Source organism: Alexandromys fortis, unplaced genomic scaffold (genome assembly GCF_014885135.2).
Source record: "Alexandromys fortis isolate MF-2015 unplaced genomic scaffold, M_Fortis_MF-2015_v1.1 scaffold_165, whole genome shotgun sequence".
NCBI classification, from domain to species: Eukaryota; Metazoa; Chordata; class Mammalia; order Rodentia; family Cricetidae; genus Alexandromys; species Alexandromys fortis.
Genome location: NW_026068038.1, coordinates 134,765 through 144,028, shown reverse-complemented (window position 1 = coordinate 144,028; position 9,264 = coordinate 134,765). Strand labels below are relative to the sequence as shown.

The following is a 9,264-nucleotide window of genomic DNA, read 5'->3' as shown; positions in this document are numbered from 1 at the left end:
CCCCCCCCCGCCAGCCAACAGCTCCAGAGTGTCGCTAGTCACAAGGGCGTGTGCTCCGTTTAGCAGGCACCGTCCCAAAATGCCTGTTGCAAACCCACCTTACTCGCCCTGCGTTTCCATCATTTCCGGACCAAATCAAGTCACAGCCGCCATGTGCTGTTTTCTGCCCGGGAGTCGCCAGTATCAGAATCTAATCTCCGTATCTATTTTACAGCTCTGTCTGAAATCCGCCGCCACTCCTCCGTCACAGGTGGCTGCTGCAGCAAGCTAAGAGCCTCGAGCTCTGGAACAAACTCTCGGAATTGCAAAACTCCGTCCTCAGCTGGGAAATGGGATGATACCAGAGCTCATCGGCCATTGCCAGCAGGATCCCGAGACATGTTCCAGGAAAGCGTGCTGTCCCAGGGCCAGGCTTAGTGACTGCAGCTGCCCCCTTACCTACTCAGTCTGCAGCTCATCCCTTCCCAAAACTCATTCACTCCCCTGAACATTCCCTGCTTAAGAATGAGATCAGCCCCAGGAGCTGCTTCCCCCCTCCTTCCTCCTCCTCTCCCTCTCTTTCTTTTGAGAGAACATCTCACATCGCCAGGCTGGCCTTGAACCACCATCCTCTTTGCTGTGCCCCGTGATACCTGACTTGTACCAACAGCTTCTTATCCTACCACCCATGAGTCTAAATGGAAATATCAGTCCTCAGAGGTCCAGCCCTGCTATGTCCCCGCAAAACCTGAGACCTGACCTTAGATGAGAATGCATTCGGAGACACGCTCTGGCCCTAAATGACCTGTCACACTGGTCACATGCTTCCCTTTCCAAACTGTATTTTTGAATCCTGTTATGGCTGAGCTGTTTTAACTTCTGATTTTCTAGGTTTCTTGAGGTCAAGTTTATGTTAAAAGCAAATATGTATGCACATAATTGTGTTTTCAATCACTATTAAAATAAGAGCTATTTCCAGGCTGTGGTGGCACATGCCTTTAATTCCAGCACTCAGGAGGCAGAAGCAGGTGAATCTCTATGAGTTTGAGCCCAGCCTGGTCTACAGAGTGAGTTTTGGGACATCCAGGTTGCTTCATAGAGAAACTCTGTCTTAGCAAACAACAAATATAAAATAGAAGCTATTGATGTTATCAAGTCATCGTCGGCCATTTTCTTCAGGAACATGGATGGCCTAGAGACGGCTCAGAGACTGACATTCAAAATCCTGTGGGCGTCGGTGAGTTTTAAGATGGCTCAAGCTCCCTCAGTGACCTCATGGAAACTTCCCAAGGTACCATTCACCCCATTCTCTAGCTGAGGAAACTGAGGCCCAGAGATACCGTTGGTAAGTTGGTACTCTTTGCAGCTGGTAAATGAGCCAGACACTTATATCCATCAGAGAGCAAGGAGTGGGGTCTGGAGTCCAGCATCCATCCCAGCCTTGTATAGTTGGGGAACCCTTAAAGTTGGGGGAAAGTGGAAACAGGAAGGAGTTGCCTGCTCTTTGTCTGGAACCAATAGTTAAAGAAATAGGAGTCTGGAGGGTAAAAGGTCACTTAAAACTTGGGCTTATGAGCCCTGGGAAGATTAGATTTAGGGAGGGCTGGCGGTGACACCTTGCCTTGGCAGGTGACAGCTGAGAATGGATATTATGCAGCTGTGTAGCAGGTGGTCCATGGGATCCCCAAGCGCTTGCCTTTTATCTCCCCTAATTCTCTCTTGATGAGGACTTAGCATAATTGAAGTGGTGGCATCTGAGAGAGAAATCAGCGGGAGCCTCTCCTGCTGCGCTGTGGGATCAATCAAATCCCCAGCTGAGATATTAGGTCATTAGCACCTCCCTAATCCAGAGGCGCTTAACCCAGCCTGTCTCACTTGGGAGCATGGCCGGGTGGGGCAGCAGGAAACCAAGGCTGATGCCCGCACAGGGCACCAATGATGGGGATGGAGCAGGTGGTTCTCTGTGGTCAGGTGAAGAAGGCATTGGGGGACAGAAACAAACAGAAATGGCTGGTGGGGTATTGAGGCCAAAGAAGCCATGCGGCAGACCGACTGAACCCAGCAGCCAATGTTTCTTGCTCCTCACGCCCACATGGGCCTGTCCTGGATTTAAGGGTTGCCTAGCTGTACTAAGGAAGGTAGAACCTCATCCCTTATTCCCCCCTCTGATGAGGCTGGTGTACAAGTAAATTCTCAAGCTCACATACTACTTGCAAAAGCCTAACAGGGGTATCCAGTCTCCCTGGACCTCAGTGTCCTCATCTGGAGAATGGGGTGAATGATAACAGGGCTCCCATAGGGTAATAGGAGTTCAGGAATATTCCAGAGAGCTGCAGGCAGGCCTGGCAGCCAGGTGCTGGCCAGTGTCTCTTTCCAGGAAGAAGTCACTAAGTTAATAAACTGCTAGCCGGGAAATACTTGAAGGACACATGGGAGAGAAACACGTGGGCATTAGTCTTTACATAGACACCTTGGTGCTCTGGAGAGATGACCCTGGGTTTGAAAGCAGCAGGACCTGAATCTGAGTCCCAGCATATGAGTAAAAAGCTGGGCATAGCTGGCATGTGCCTGAAACTGTTGAGGAGGCCGCTTGTTGGTTCCCGGCTGCTCGGCCCCCGAAACAATTAATTAGATCACTGCTTGGCCCATTAGCTCTAGCTTCTTATTGGCTTACATATTAATTTAATCCATTTCTATTAATCTGTGTATCGCCACGTGGCTGTGGCTTATGGGCTAAAGTTTCGATGTCTGTCTCTGGCAGGGCTACATGGCTTCTCTCTAACTCAGCCCTCTTTCTCCCAGCATTCACTTTAGTTTTCCTTGCTTAGCTCTGTTCCCCTGTAGCTCTGCTATAGGCCCAAAGCAGTTCCTTTATTAACCAATGATATTCACAGCATACAAAGGGAAATCCCACATCATGAAACCCCAACACTGGAGGAAGGGTCATGAGAGCTGGCTGGCTGACTAGCCTAGCTGGCACACTGAGCTTCCAGCTCAATGAGGGACCCTGTCCTAAGGCAATAGGACAGAGAGTAACAGAAGAAGACACCTGAGGTCCTACTTTGGCCTCTGCATGGATATGTAGGGATATGTGCATGTGTACACTCATGTGCATGCTACACACACACACAAACACATGCAAACACCATGCATACCTATATGTACACCAAACACACTATACATACACACCACAGACTTTACACACACACACACCACACACATACATACCATACATAAATACATAAATACACCATAACATAAACCATATGCACAGACAGCATGCACAAACAGAGATACCATATATACATGTACACTACACACAGACAGTCTGTGCTACAGTGAGGCCCTGACCTTCGCTGAGTGGGAGGCTCTCAGGCTGTGTATGGCACTCCACCACGAGCAGCTAATTCCGTATGCCAACTTAATGGGACCAGTAGATACCCAGAGAGTTGGTCAAATGTTACTCGAGGTGCTTTCTAGAAGAGATAAACACACTGAGGTTCCAGGTACATTACGTGGGGGCTGCCTTTCAATCCACGACCCTTGGCGGCAGTTCCAACTCTACAAGCTTGCTGGATGTTTGCCGCTGACCTGGCATCTTCTCTCCACGGTGTCACACAGGAAGGAAGCCTCGGGGAAGGCTTGGATAAGAAGGGGGCCTCCGCGAAGAAGAAAACTGCCTGCTGCTGGGAGGCAGCAGAGCTGGGCTGCGCGAGGGTCTCTGCAATCACTCGGCGCTTAACTGGGCTCGCAGATGTCCCCCATTAAGCCACAGTTACTGTTTTGGCCTCCAGAAAATCTCATCAACGCTGGGTGTTTAATAACAGTGAGCAGAGAGGATAATGAGGTTTGGTGGTGCTGTGCCCAGATGGAAAGACAATGCTCCGCCGAGCGAGGCCCAGCAGGATGCTGGAAAGAGAGGCACCAAAACGGTCCCTCCTAGCAACATCCTCACCAATTGAATCCATGACTAATGGACTATGTCCTACTAGAGCCGTAGTGAGCTGTTTCTGTAATTTCAGACAGCTTAAGTGTCCTCATTGATACCATAGAACCCAATTTTCTTTCTCATCAATTACAAATAGTTATTTCTCATTTTTTTTTATATTTTTGTTTTGGTTTTGGTTTTTGGTTTTTTTGTTTGTTTGTTTTGTTTTGTTTTGTTTTTTGGTTTTTCAAGACAAGAGTTTCTCTGTAGCTTTGGTGCCTGTCCTAGAACTAGATCTTGTAGACCAGGCTGGCCTTGAACTCACAGAGATCCGTCTGCCTCTGCCTCCCGAGTGCTGGGATTAAAGGCCTGCACCACCACCGCCTGGTTTATTTCTCAGTCTTAAATAGATGCAATGGGCATAGGAACATTGAGTCATAGAGAGCCCTGGGGACTGATTTCTCCAGGAACAAATACATCTTTCTATCCCAATAGTACCCTGAGGAAGGGACACAGATATGGGTTCAAATCTCTGTCCTTGCCTTTTGAGTTACCCTAGGCGAGGCACCAACCTCCCTGTGCTTAGGTTTCCTTATGTACAGAACTGGAATGACATGCCTGAGTCAAGGTGCGCCAGTCAGAACACCTGACGTAGAGATAAGCCCCTGCTCATTTGCCACATATGAAGAAGAGCTTGCTACTGGTAATTGGCAATTTAGACTTCTTGTTTTTTAATCAAAGTTCAGTTTGCCCCACTTCAAATGTGTCTTTAAATAATTAACTTCCTTTCATACTTTAATCTTCAAAGCCCTCTGTGCCTGCAGACTTTACAAGGTGCTAGGTAGGAAAGCAATTAAATTCTCCCCAGAGCAGATGGGGGGCTGGTGGGTGGGGGTGTGCAGCCTGGAGGTCAGAATCTTGGAGAACTGTGCCGACTAGTTTTACGTCAGCTTGACACAAGCTAGAGTCGTTTTGGAGGAGACAGCCTCAATTGAGAAAAGCCCCCGCCAGACCGGCTGTAGGCAAGCCCGTGGAGCATTTTTCTTGATTGATGGTCGATACGGAAAGGCCCATCACTGTGAACAGTGTCCCCCTGACCCGGGCTGGCAATCCCGGGTGACCAAGAAAGCAGGCTGACGGAGCCAGTGAGCAGCACTCCTCCATGGCTTTGCTTCAGTTTCTACTTCCTGACTTCCCTGGATGATGGTCTACAAGCTCTTAGATGCAATAAACCCTTTCCTCAAGTTGCTTTTGGTCCTGGCGTTTATCACAGCAATAAGAACAGGTGCCAAGAGGCCCCTGGCACAGGAATTCCAAATGACAGAGACAAGTTTTGCAGTCCGGAACTGAACAGCGGCCATAGACCTTAGGGTTAGGCAGGGTCTTACTATGTAGACAGCAATTCTTGAACATGTCAAGATGGCCTTGAACTCACAGAGATTTATCTGCCTCTACTCTCAAGTTCTGGGAGTGAAGGCGTGTGCTACCACACCAAACCTGATCTCTGTACTGTGTGAAGTCTCTGTGTGTGTGTGTGGGGGGGTGGAAGTGGGAGGTCTTTTGGATTGACCATAGCACCCTGCTGCAGGGACCCTAGAAGTCTCCCTTCCAGAGTGACCAGAGGGCCAGACAGGGTTGTCACCCCGTCATCTTCCCAGACACCAGGAATAAGCCAGCCAGGAGTTACAAGTTGGTGGGCACCCGTCAGCAAGCTGTCATGGCTACCTTGGAGAGGAAGTTCACCTTGCGAATCAGCAAATACATCCACAGATTAATTCTTCTCTCATGAAAGGATGGGATGGCAAGGCGGTCTTTAAGCTACCAGCTCAGGACACCTGTATTCAGACTCAACACTGAATATCAAATGTTGTCTCCCCCAAAGACTCAAATGGCAGAGCCTGGTCCTCAGCTGGTAGGTCACATCATAAGGGAGTGGAGGCTCAGACCTAATGAATGGGTTCACAATTAGATGATGGTACTGGAAGGTGGGGCCTGGCTAAAAGCGCTAGAATGGTGAGTGGGTGAGGAGGTGGGAGCATGTCTTTGTAAGGTGTGTCTGTCCCTGATATCTGTGTCTCTGCAGCCCAGAGAACGTTTGTTGTCTGTCCCCCACAACACACCCATGCTGTCCCCAAGGCCTGCTAGTTCTGCTGGAACCACTTCCTCCAGCACCGAATCCTGAGTCAGGTTTGCTTTAAATCTACACCAGATTGTCCCTGTGTGTCCTTTCAGTTTATTTCCCTAGGAGGGACATTGGGTGCAAAAGCCAACATTCTGATTGCCAGCAGAACAAGCGGGGCAGAGCGTTGCCTTTTATGATAAGGAGCTCCATGGCTCAGTAGAGCACGAGGCTTCTGGACAGAAAAGAGAATCAGGTCAATTACTTTACTGCTCTGGTGTCTCAGTCTTGTCCGAGTAAGTCCTCGATCTAGAACACTGAGGACAAGGACAGCAGATGTTCCCTGTGACCTTCCCCCTCCCTCTGAGGAAAAGCTCTGTCCTAGATTTTAAACCTTCAGGAAGGCGGAACGTGTCCAGAGCAAACAGCTCTCAAAAGAAAAAAAAAAGTACGGAAGCAAGTCAGGAGGTTTTTCCAGCAAGAAAATGAGATTTGTACTCTTGGGGAGGTGAATACAAATGCACACATTCACACACACACACACACACACACACATGCATGCACACAATCCTGTGATCAAATATCAGAAACACCTAACATGCATTTATCTTCTTTAAGAATTATTAATAAAATAACTAAAAACAAAGAGCCTCAGGCTGCTTATCTCAAGCCCAACAGGATGCTTTGTTTACACACATGTCCTCATTCATCATTCCAACAGCCCCCTGAGGCGGATACTATCCCCTATCACCTTACAGATGAGGAAGCAGCTCCAGAGATGCAGAGGAACTTGGTCCAGATTGCAAAGGCAGAAATTACAACCTGGACCTTGACCCAGGGTAGGAGGGGTCCAGAACAGAGCTCTCAATCTCCAGGAGACGCCTGAGCGATAAAAAGGAAAGATGACTTGTCAGAGAAAGCCACCTAGTGCCTGGCTCACTGTGTTCCTGTTTTCTTTGCTTATGAGACGTAGTATGGATAGTCTCTCATGGCAATAGGTACTGGCTTGAGTGGTATTTTGAATTCTGTCTGCATGTTTGGTACAAAAGCAAGCATTCCTGTTATAGGAAATCAAGCCAGGCAAAGCACTGCAGTTCACAACAGTTTGATCTCATCTGGCCTTTGGTATCCCACAGAGCTGAGCTGAAGCCCCTTGAAGCCCTGAGTCCTGACCCCAGAACCCAAGGCCTTCTCTTCCTAATCCGTGTGGAATGGTGTTGGGTGACATTCCTGGGGACATGCGAGCAAACATTTAGCCACCACAGGTAGGGTACTGACAACAAATAAAGGATTTTACCCAAGTCCAGCTTAGGTGAAGGGCCACTCACAGGATCATGGGTGACTCAAAGGCAGCTACCCCACCATGAAGAGCTAAAACAGAGCTGGCTTTGGACACAGGGACCACCTGACACAAGCTGAGCGCTCAGGGTAGCCGCGTCCACCACCCAGGCACCATCCACACCATGAAGCCATGAGTTCCCTAGCACCCCACGGTCCTGTTGGTCTCCACGTGCCCTCTCTACATCTCCAGGAGGCAGCTGTAGCTGGCAGAGGACATCTAGCTGGTGTGGTTGTGTACACGTATAACGTCAGTACCTGAGAGGTGGAAGCAGGGGATCAGGAAATTCAAGTCTTGACCACATAGCAAGATAAAGGCCACCCTGGGCTGTGCCAAACCACATCTTGAAAATTTAATGAAAATATGTACAAAAAATCTTTTTAAATGCTTCTCATAGAAATAAAGATGAAACACATGTCAAAATTCCATTGCACTCCCCACTGAGGGAACCCAGGGAGGTAAGCTGCTTCCAGAGCAACTGTGGATTGGAGCATTGACAGGCCCTGGAACAGAACCACGCTTTGGGGAATGAGACAAATGGGCTGTGGCATGTGACTTTGGGTGGTTTGGCTGGCAAAGACAAACCAGTTTTATCTCTACTAAGGAAAGCCTGCAAAGAACCTTCTAACTGAGGGACCCAGGACTACTGGGCCACCTAAAGAACACTGGGAAACCGCCATCTCCAGAGAACTTCCAAGCTGGTGGGGGAATTGTGGTAGTGTGAGCAAAAACAGCCCCCAAAGGTTCATTGGGAGTGGTACTATTAGGAGGTGTAGTCTTATTGGAAGAAGTGTGTCTGTCACTGGGGGCAGGCTTTGAGGTTTCTGAAGCTCATAGAAGTGCCATTCTCCCTTCCTGCTGCTTGTCGGTCTGGATGTAGAACTCTCGGCTCCTTCTCCAGCACCATGTCTGCCCTCATGCCACCATGCTTCTCGGCATGACGACATCGGACTAAACCTCTGAACCGTAAGACAGCCCCAGTGAAATGTTTTCCTTCATAAGAGTTGCCATGGTCAGAGCAAATAGAAACCCTAATTAAGACAGGAACGTTGGGAGGTGGAGGCACATGGCTACTTCCCACTTCAGTCCTGGTTTACATATCTTTTCTCTGGAGAGTTCTAGATGTGGATGCCCACTGTTTAACCCATACCAGTCAGGCAGACGTTGGATGTTAGTTCCCTGAACCACGCCGTCCGCTCCCTTCCAGTAGCTGAATGTGGACACCAGGCTTTGCCCATCCTGCTCCTTATTCTCCACCATTGTCGTCGCTTAGAGACCTCAGGCTCTGCCCCTTAAAGCTCTCAATTCCCCCATCCTTCGTCTGCCTGCCTCCTTCATGCATTGGTGGGTGACCCCTGAACCAAGACCGAGGATTAATAAAAAATACACAAAGCTGGATATGGAGCAGACACCTTTAATCCCAGCACTCGGGAGGCAAAGGTAAGCAGAGTGAGTTCCAGGACAGCCAAGGTTACACAGAGAGAACCTGTCTTAAAAAACCCAAAACGACCAGAACAAAACAAAAGATAGATGATGCTATAAGCCCCCAAAGCTCCCAAAGAATGAGGAAAAAGCCATTTGATCCCTACAGACAGGTGCTTAACATCTCCGTTTTCTCTCAGGCCAGGCCGGCAGAGGCGGTAATTGACTGCACCGTAGCTCTATGCCACTGCAGCTGCCTCTCTGGGCAGGTACTGCTGCTGCAGAGCTGGTGCCAATTGCAGATTAAATGAACACCTCGTGGCCAAGATTCCCCAGGCAAGATGATAAATATGTCCCCGCAGCTTTACAAAGCTTCTTGGTGTGCTGCGAAGGGGCATAGGAAATGCCAGAACTCAAACCCCACAAGACCATGGTGTTCCTGCCCACTGTGGCCTGGGAGAGGCACTTTGTGTATCC

The 9,264-nt window shown here is 49.0% G+C and overlaps 1 long non-coding RNA gene across 1 annotated transcript in view; it reads left to right on the top strand.

Annotated features, from left to right (window-relative positions):
- The window catches only part of LOC126515549 (uncharacterized), a 15,099-nt gene extending 13,961 nt beyond the window's left edge, over positions 1-1,138 (top strand). The window contains exon 3 of the long non-coding RNA XR_007595870.1: positions 215-1,138. This is a non-coding gene — a long non-coding RNA (uncharacterized lncRNA). The remainder of the gene's footprint in view (positions 1-214) is intronic.
- Positions 1,139-9,264: the final 8,126 nt, after the last annotated feature.